At 33.1% G+C, this 10,684-nt stretch overlaps 1 long non-coding RNA gene across 1 annotated transcript; it reads left to right on the forward strand.

Moving 5' to 3' along the window:
* The first annotated feature begins 7,552 nt into the window (after nt 1-7,552).
* On the forward strand, nt 7,553-8,650 carry LOC133666136 (uncharacterized). The gene is made up of 2 exons (XR_009829840.1): nt 7,553-7,687; nt 7,940-8,650. It is a non-coding gene; the product is annotated as an uncharacterized LOC133666136 (long non-coding RNA).
* The last annotated feature ends 2,034 nt before the right edge of the window (nt 8,651-10,684 follow it).

Here is a 10,684-nt window from a genome sequence, read left to right on the forward strand (position 1 = left end):
AGGACGATGAGATGGAAGATTCTGATAAAAATTATGAAGATTAATCTTGTCTAAAGTGACCTCGTTTCTTCGTCAACGTCACTGCCGTTGCTTTTTAATTTACCGATATTTGTCTTCGTTGCTTAATTTCGGTTAGTTATCGGATAAGCAGTGCAAGGAAATACGTATGTATCCTCCTCGCGTCAATCAACTTCGTCATAACTTCGAATTGGAAGATTATTTTCGTGTTTATTTTTAAAGATTCTTTTAGTTTTCTAATTGAAACGTATTCGAGTATTATATAAAAAAAAAGAAAAAGTTGTTTTTAAAAGAAAAAAACGTGAAAAGAAAGTAAAAAAATTTTATTACGAAAACTTGGCCAGGAAATAGAGAAAATCGTGCCGTTGAAGCCATTTTTTGTTTTATCCCGATATCTTTATCCGTTGCCGAGATATAAGGATACAAAGTTTCTGTAACGTTAACACGGTGCAGAAGTTATGAATGGTCCTAGTGACTCGGATATTTTAAAAATCGCGCCTTTCGCTTGTTTCGAGTTTGGGATAGGTCGGTAAGACGAAGTGCGAGCGAGAGATCCGAGCAAGCGACGAAAAAGAAGACAATAAACGACCAAAAATTATCCTTTTCTTTACACGACGATATTTCAAGAACCAAAACACTTATCTGGATAAATAAAAATACGTTTTAAAGAATAAGATATCGCGCTTCTAACGGACTCTCATTCGTCGACTGAAAGTCGCTATCTTCAAAATTATAACGGTTCAAAATTTTTCTAATTTTAATAGAGTTCGATCGAGTTTGTCTCGAGTTTGAAATAAATAAGAGATGCAAGCAAAATGTTCGAGTAAGGAGAGTGGATAAAAATCATGTTTTTGTTTACACGATGATATTTCGGGAACCGGAAGTCGTATCGGAATAAATAAAAATGTGATTTAAAGAGCAAGATTTTGCATTTCCAACGGTCCTTCATTTATGGATTAGAAATCATTATCTTCGGAGTTATAATGATTTAAAGTTTTCCTAATTTTAATAAGATTTGATTACGTCTAAACTGAATGATCAAAAATTATTCTTTTACACGACTTCAGGAACCGGAAGTATCGTAATAAATAAAAACACGCTTTAATAGAATTCTATCTAGTTTTAAATTATCGACACGTATGTACGAAAATTATAATATTTAAAGATATATAACAAAAGTTAGTTGCGCGAAAATACTTATTTATGGAAAATGCAAAAAGTTTTTTATTCTATTAATATTTTCAAAACACCAAAGTTTTCTCACTTTCAGATACACACATTTCAAGTTTTTCAATTTATTCGGAAACAATTCTACTAAGTAAAAAGTTTCGTCTTGACCTTTTCTCGGTACAGCACAATAATGGAGAAGAGAATTGCGACAGCTCTTTATACCGTGGAGTACTTTTCAACTTATCGAGCAATTTATCGAAATTCTTTCGTATTTATATTAAATAAATACATATTATGAATCTTACCATTAAAAATCCAATTGTAAAGCGTTACAAATAAACTAAAAGAATTACGTTTCTAAGAAGAGCGCCGTTCTCTATAATTTTTATAACAACATCGGGTCGAAGAACTTAAATTTTCTTAAGCTTAAACTTGGAAAGTTTTCGTTTTGATGCGTTCGTGAATCACGCTTCTTAACCATGGGCTTTCCATGGTTGCTCGATTAAAGGTGAAACAAAAATAAACTCTCGTTCGAATTGTTCTTTATCACGAGAGTTTGAACTTGGAGAGGTGAACTTGGAGTTTCGATTTCGTTAAACGCTAATTAATTTTAATTTATATATTTTATATTTATTTTTATATTTATTATTATATATTTTAATTTTTATATTTTAATTTAATTAATGGTAATTTATATTTTCTTAATCACTTATGATAACATGATCATCCTCGTTACCAAGATAAAATAACTCATTAAAATTCATTTTTTATCTTCAAGCGACTTTTAAATGGCCAAAATTACAAAAAAATCACGCGTTAATTTTAATACCAACGAATGAACCGGCTTTGGAAGATTATTTAATTTTTAAAAATCGGGCCAACACTTCTAATATTCTTTCTTCTAACCTGTTTCTCCATAAAGGAGATACGGAAAGAAAAATAATAGGAATTTAAAGGGGATTGGTTGCTATTACGTCAATTATCTGCATTATTAAAAACAGCAACGAGATAAAAGTTTCACCGTAAGAAGTACACGAATTGAATTTTTCTTCTGGCGTGGCGCTACTGTCTGCCATAATTTCCAGTAATTTCTCGACCATAACACGATATCGTACCAATTCCCGTCGAATAAGGTGCCTTGAGTAGCTGGCTTGAACTTCACCCGAATATCAGAGCCAGCCACGTTCACGTCGATTAATGCAACTAATCGATCAATCTAATTTGTCGATTCAACGTAAAGTCGAATGTTGCGGACAGTGGCGCACTTAAGTCGATTGCTTCTTTGATTTACCGTCCAACTTTCCAATTTACGCTCGAATCACCGTATTCGTCCGTAATTAATTCTCATTTCCTGAAAGACAGACGAATAAATCGGGAACGTGGAATCAATTTTTTCGATAAGAATTTTAATTTAAAACAAAAAAAAAAAGGAATAATTGATTCACGATCAGGGAGTGAAATCGAGGGGCTCGATTCGATGACGAATAAAATCTTATGATACAATTTGATTTTTGTTGTCGACGAAGAAATTTTTTTTTTCCAACGGATATTGAGATTTTTCTTTTTTTGGAAGCTGTGTTTTTCCTTCCTGAAAAAAATACGACGAATATCGCGTTTATACGAATTTATACAAAAATTGCACTAACAAAATAAAAGAAATAAAATATGCATAGTGCAAGTATTGATTTTTTTTTTCTAAACGAATAAATACATATGTAAATATAATAGAAGTATATTGAGAAGTGTATTGATATTCTGGTGGTGATTTCTTACTCTTCTCTCTCTCTCTCTCTCTCGATCAAACGTAATTTAATGCAGAAATAAATGTTTCAACTGATAATCAGATAAACGTTTCTCCGACAGTTTGCCGATACCACGGCTGGTTAACTCGGATAAAGACATTCGGAAATCTCACTTTCGCCTGCAATAATCTGCTGTCAGATCCATTTCCCTGCGGTCCAGTTACCGCATGCTCTTTTATCAGATCAGAGATCTTTTAACCTTAAGAAGGATCGAGATATCGAAATGCGCAAAATAGCTCTTTTTCCCCGCTTCTTCCGCTTTGCCTTCCATTTTTGCCTCTGTGTACGTGTGGCACGATGATAATTTTTTCTCGATTCCACTTGAAAAAAAAAAAAAAAAGGAAAAAGAAGAAGAAAAGAAAAGTGATATTAATTTTGAGGAAAAAATTCTGGAAAATTGAAAATTTCACGATTTTGAATTTTCCTCGAGTTCGTTTCGATGGAATTGTTAGAAAAAAAAAATAAATGTTGATTATTTATTAAATGGAATTATTATGGAAATTATTTAAATATCTTTTAGGAATAAATAATAAAGAAAAACTTTCGTTTTTTAATGCAATTTACTTTCTAAACGAGAAACGAAAAGGTGAATTTCACGCCCCAATTTTTAAAGAGAAAAAATTTTTTTCAATTTTATTTCTAAAAAATTTTTTTTTTTCACGAATTTATTTTTTTCCCCTCTCCGTCTTTCTCTCTTTCTCTTTCGCACTCCCTCCTATTTCAATGTTCAATTTTTTTGCAGAGAAAAAGCGTCATTATTCTCTACACTTTACAACGGCAAATGTTTGAAAAAATTCCATAACCCGATCAGCGTCTACCTCTGTTAAAAGTTTTTAAAAGTTTCACCATAAAACTCTTATTAACCAACCTTTCCAACATTCGATAAACGTTAACATTGTATCGCATACGTATTTCAATTTTTCATCAAACGCTCATTTTTTTATATTATATTCCAAGTGAAATTAAAGATATAACGATGTAAAGGAAAGAAGTTTATAGTTTTACACCGCCGGTTTAATTTTCGTTTAACGATATGCATGTGGTGGCACACAGTTCGTTCCATTCGTTTAACCAAACAATGAATATTCCATTAACAAAATTACACGTGTATGTACAATCGTGCCGAATATATTTATGTAAACATCTATGCGGATAATTAAAATTACAATTTGCAAAAATGTATAATATGCATTATGTATATATATATATATTAAATTATAATAATCACAGTTATGGTAAATAACATTACGAATCCAGCAAAATTTACAATTTGTAACGACGGAACACGTATTCTTTAATAATTTTTAAATCTTCTCTATTAATCCTGTACGAACTTTATATATTATTCAGAATTATTATTAACTTTTGCGAATACCTTCCAGGTATACATAGTTTCCAATATCAAACTTTAAGTGCACCTATGAGAGATAATACGAAAGTTTAAAACAACATTAATGCTAGATTCTGTTATCCTAGTTGCGGCATATATTTCGTATTCTGTATGTAATATCGTCTCTTCCAAGTATTCTTTTTAATTATATACCTTTTATTATTACATATTTCGATTATCTCGATTTTGAAAAAAAAAATTATTGTCATCGCGTGCAAACGAATTATTTCTTAAGAGGTTAACCTCACTTTATTCTCTTATCTTTACGAAGCAAAGAAACGAATAATTTATGGTTATGCACTTGCGTCTTACATCCCTCTTAAGTTATATCTCACCACGAATTTCGAATCGATTCGCCTAGATCCTAATTTATTCAAACGCACGATTCGTTTCATTTTCCCCACGATTTATCATCATTCCATAAAAGTTCACGGCGGACATATTGACACGCCGAAAGGATACAAGAGGGCCGAAACGAGCGCCGCATCGATTTTACGCGTAATGCAAGGCTGATGAAATCACCTGTTCGACCGGCGGGAAATTTGAATTACAAATACGCGCTCGATAATAGAATAAATGTTGTTTGGCCGAGAGCCCGATTAATCTGCAAGTTGGAAAGTGCCGCGTGGCCTGGCTTCATTGTATGCCCCGCGAAACTAGTTCTCCGTTTTGTTAATAGGGGCCGCGAGGAATAGGACGTTGGCCTCGGAACAAGATTGCCTTTGTCGGTTTCCAAGTTGAAACTTTCCACAATTTTTCTTTTCTTCTTTTTAACGAGATAACTATAGTCGTCATAGCTATATAGACATTTGTGTAAATTGAAATTTTGACGAGTTTCAGTTTTCGTTCTCTTTATATTTTTATCTTGAAAATTGATCGTATATTGTTCCCCTTTCGAATACGTAAATACGATGTACGACGTTGTTCGCGGAGAAATTTCAACGGAGCAGCAATCGAAATATCAGGAAAGCGGAATTTCGAAATACGAATGGAAACAGGCTCGAACAGCCGCGCTACACTTGACAAAAGTGGGAAACGTTGAAACGAGTTCTCGTCATGGCATGGCAATCGCGCGTACGCAAATGGAACAGATGGACTCGAAACAATTCGAACGAAACGAAATAAAGTGTTTTCGCGTCGCGCGAAATAAAGAAATTACTTAAAATATTCTTTCTTCTTTTTTCTTTTTAAAATTTTCTTTTTTATAATTTAATTTATACCAAAAACTATCCAAACTAAAAAACGAAATTTTACAATTTTATTACTCGCGTAAATGCGCAAAGGTTAATTATCAAAGTTAATAATAGGCCAAGATGTAAAACCTATTTGCTCGTAATTCATTTGTCCAGAGAAGGTGGTTTCTGTTCAAAATGAACGAGCCAGCGCGTCCGTTATCCCCTCCATCTACCGTTTCCACGCTGTCTGACTTTTCTAACACCGGTGCCACTTCTACGCGTGGTCTGACCATCGACGCGCTCTTCCACTGCTCGCCGCAACAATTTATACCACTCGTTTAAACCCGTGCTCCGCGTTAAATCCCATAATTCTTTACCACGAACGCTTCCACTGTTCTTGCCATATACGTGCAAAATACATGTTTATTTAGAGTGCTTTCGTTCCAACTTCCATTTATTTAGCCAAGAAACTTTCAAAAATTCGTTCGACGATAATTACAATGGTTGCAATTCGCCAAATTATTTAAAAAAAAAAATAAAATTTAAATTATTATCTTCCATTTCTTCTTTTTCTTCTTCTTTCTTTCTCGTGGATGAAAAATTGATTAATTGGTGTTCATGGCTCGATTTAAAGATTTTATTAATTTTTCGTAATTTAACGTAATCAAAGGGGTGAATTTAAATAGTATTCACTCTAAAATTAATCATCACAGATTGGATGGTATTTTAATATGCAAAATGAGATTCCCATAGGAACGTGTAACGTATAAAGATTTGCTATTTCGTATTTCATTGGCCAAAGCTATAAGGATAGTTTATGCTTCCGATATCGTACAAATATTATCAAAGTAGTAAGTTCGATGCACTCTGTGCACCGTGCATATTACATAGCCGATACACCAATATTGGAACATTCTTGGCAAATATTGCGGCCAAACTAACTCGAAGATACGAAATTTGACGAGAAAGTGTGTGCGAGCGACATGCTCGTTTCAAGAAGAAAAAAAAAGGAAAGAGATATTAAACATCGAATTCGATCGAAAAAAAAAATATTCGATTGTGACAAAATATTCGTAATGAAAAAATTCAGTCAGAATTTCTTCAATTAAGAATTCAATAATCGATATTTTCAAAGATTTTATTTCTATTAATCCTCCTTCCTCCTTTTCGACATCTTTATTCTCTTTTCATATCGAACCAATTACAAGTTGCCAACGCCTGATCGATACAACAGCTCCTTCGCGCGAAGAAGAGGCCGCGCTTCTTCCTTTCTTCTTTACAATCTTTTCGAGATTTATCGCGAGCTCTCTTACTCGAACCACGCGAGTATCAATCTTGGGAGGAAACTGGAAGCTGTCTATTATCTTTATTATCGCTTGTTGTTCCGCGAAATCTCGGAAGACGAGAGGAATCTTGGGGGAACAATCGAGAAGCAACTTTATTCGGGATTATTCGGAGGAGGGAACAGTTTTTCTTTCCCAGAATACAGAGAATAGGAGACGGGACAATGGTAAGAAAAATGGCTCTTCGTTCATCTACCATTCTAACGAACAAAGGGAAAAATCGTTCGAATGGTTTATTCTCGAATAGGTGACAATATTCCTCCAATTTTTCTTCTGTAGCGTTTCAATTCCTATGATCGATTAACATCCGTGAGAAAAACGAAGAATATGTGTGTAATTCGAATTGCAAATGAGCTTTTGTTTAAGACAGTCGTGGAAATAATGAAAGAATACTCTTAATTGCTCCTGATATGTGAATATAAACATTTAATCTTTAATAAATAATAATAATAATAGACGTAGCCTTTAATTAAGTCATCACATATCCATCCATACGTATATTCTGCACTTATACTCTGTCCGTTGGTATTTCATATTTTTCTCGATAAGTGACAAGATTCGCTATGGACGTTATACCGAAACGCAACCAGGCGGTAAGTAGAAGAATTAAGTGCAACGACGCGTCTCCCGACACGGATATTACGTTTTATGCTCGAGTCACGTCTAGTCGGGCTCTATTGTGACAGGCAAAGTGCACCACTCCACGTTCAAGCGCTCCACCTATTGAAAATTCATGTCAACTACGGACCGTGTAAAAATTTTAACGCATCTCCGCCACATGGAAAAGTCGTACGCACAAATCTTTCTCCTATTCTTTTAATCACGATCCTTTAATTTTCTCTCCTATTTTCCAACACTTTTCAAAATTGTTTTCGACCATGACATCGATAAAAATATCACGCGACGAATTTTCATTAATCATTCGGATATTTTATTCCAATCATCCATTCGTATTTCTCTTATTATACCTTATTATTTTATCTTCCATTTCGACTTTGAACGCGGAGAGTGACGCGATAATGCGACGTGATACAATTGCAGAAACCATGTGGATGATGAAACGTCGACTGTTCGTCAACCGCAATACGCATCAACCTCGTTATCATCCTGCAGGACGTTCTTGGCGTTGCGACAGCGCGCGCGTTTCCGCTGGCTAAATCAGTTACTGCTGCTGTTCGCGTTTCCTGTTCGGATATTCCACCTCGATACGGATCTGTCGCACTATTTCGTGCTGCTCCATTCACGAGAATGGATTTCCCCCACTACTTTTATCCATTTTCCATCCATCGATGAGTTTGTTGCTCCTTTCCTTCGTCCTTGTTGTCGTGTCAGTGATTCAAAGATTTTTTTTATCGTGTGAAGTAGCATGACATCTGAAAATCTATCAACGGTGGGTAACAATGATCGAAGTTATACGAAGAGCGGTTAATTACAATAATAGTAGTTGGGAATAAATGTAAATGAATTAAATAACTTAAGTAACTAAAGTTATTTAAATAACTTTGCTCGAAATTTTCAATGAATTAATTTTATTTCGCTTAATGTCTAACTTTGGATTTAATGATTATCTTCGAAATTTTCAATGAATTTTCGAGCATGCAATTCTTTCGAATAAAATTTCATTGTTATGAATATTTGAGCGATTTCGTTAATTTTGCTCTAACTTTTAAAGTATTTTTCGTGGTCATTGAATTTATAAATGTATTAAGTTGTATCACGTGATTTTAGAATAAATTTTAGAATAAATGATAATCAACTGCGATTTGTAAACTCTATTAACCTTATTTTGCTTAATATATTTTGATGTTGTTTTCTTATATTTCCTTTATGTAATAAGTTCTTTTTTGTATTAGTTTAACTCTTTTTTAGTAACAAATTTAGAATATTTCTGTATAAGTTTAAACTAGATTACAGCAATACAGCTGAAGCATATCGAAATATTAGGTTAGTTTTTGGAGATTTTATTGAGAGAACCGTTCGGTGATTTCAAAAATTCAAGTTTAGAAATGAGAATCTTGAAAATGACCCCGAGCTAGATCGAAATCCATATTAAAAAAAGATAAATTGAAAGATAACATGGAAACAGAGTTAGACGTATTTTGAATGACGGTGTTCAAATATTCGAGTACAATGAGTAAAGTGAAAAAATTGGAAAAGGGAAAAAAAAATCAAAAGTTGCGGTATTTAAAAGTATACTTATCGTGTAAAGCTCGAAACAGTAGAAGCCTATTTTTGAATAAAATTATAACCTATGATGAGAAATGGATACGATATATTTGAATTTGGATAATAGTCGGATGCTAATGAAAATCATAAATAAATGCCGAAACTCATTACAGCCAAAAAAAGTTATACAGTGACTGTATAGTGGCTATAAAGGAATTCATTATTCTTTTCTGAATAATAATAACATCCTATTGCCAAGAAATTGAAACAAACCGTATTAATCGATAGACATAAACCTATTCTTTCGCACAACGCTCGATCGATACATCACAAACTACCATATTCACCAGATATTTCATCAACTGATTATATTTCGTTCTTCTCTCGACGATAATTAAAAAACGATAGTTTCATATGAATATCTATCAATGATCTAATAGTTATATTATATGCGATAATATTGTGTCCATTTTGTTTTACCAAAGTATCTTTGACAGAATTCATACTATATCATAAAGCATCACTACCTTGCAAAATCAAATATCGATCGAGCTAATTTAAAATTGGCATGGCAAAGGCGATGATTGTAATATCTACATCTATACAAATATATATACACATATAGTTATATATATAGTGCCAAAAGTGGAATTAATTCGAAGAAGAAAAACAATCCTTTCTCTTTCTTTCTCACAAAATTGCATTCGATTTCGACACGCGTAACACAATACGAGAGTTCGTTTCACATGCGTGTATTGTTCGACATAAAATTGAACGATCTCGACTTTAACAAGCGTGATTACGTTTAACGATTGAAATGAAGGAATGAAAAGCTCGATGACGAGCCGATGATGGTTTTTGGCATAATTGCGAGAAAAACGGTCATTCGGCGGAATAAAAGGTAAAAATATCGGTTTCGGAAAATAATAATTAACTACGTATAGAGGACAGGATCCATCCAACGATTGCAGCCAAATAAAATTAAAAAGGATTGAAACGCAACGGTGTACGGGGAGAAGAGGGGTGGGGGGCGATTTTAAAAGCCGTATAAGCGAGTGAAATTAAAGCTGATGCTTGGAAAATTAATGCTCCCCTCTAATGATATTTCACGCGTCTCGAACGCGTATCAATGAACAAAGGAATAAAGAAGTAGGTATAAATTCGAGGATAAAGGTGAACGCCATTTTGGATTTTACGTTTAATTTAATTACGCAACTTTGAATCTTTTTCGTATATCATATGATCAAAAAAGAACGTAAACGCATTTGTGTTTTCAACTTAACATTTTATTCGAGAAAAATCATCTTCTAAAAATAAATAAGTACCTTTTTTTATCTTTTTTTTTCAAAACCATACGATTAAAAATTATTAGTTATCGCGTTGAAAACTTGCAACAATTTCATTTTACAATTCAGTAATTCTTTTAAAAACTTGTAATAGAATATCTCAAAAAATTGATTATCCAAACTCTCGATACGTTAAATACGATATGTTTTTATTACAATATTGTACATTGTATTTCAATAATAATCGTTTCTTTCTGAATAATGAAAAAGCAGTAGAAATTAAAATACGTATTTAAATATTAAGATAAATGAAAATAGGGAAGAACAAGAGTGG

Source organism: Apis cerana, linkage group LG5 (genome assembly GCF_029169275.1).
Source record: "Apis cerana isolate GH-2021 linkage group LG5, AcerK_1.0, whole genome shotgun sequence".
In the NCBI taxonomy this organism is placed as follows: domain Eukaryota; kingdom Metazoa; phylum Arthropoda; class Insecta; order Hymenoptera; family Apidae; genus Apis; species Apis cerana.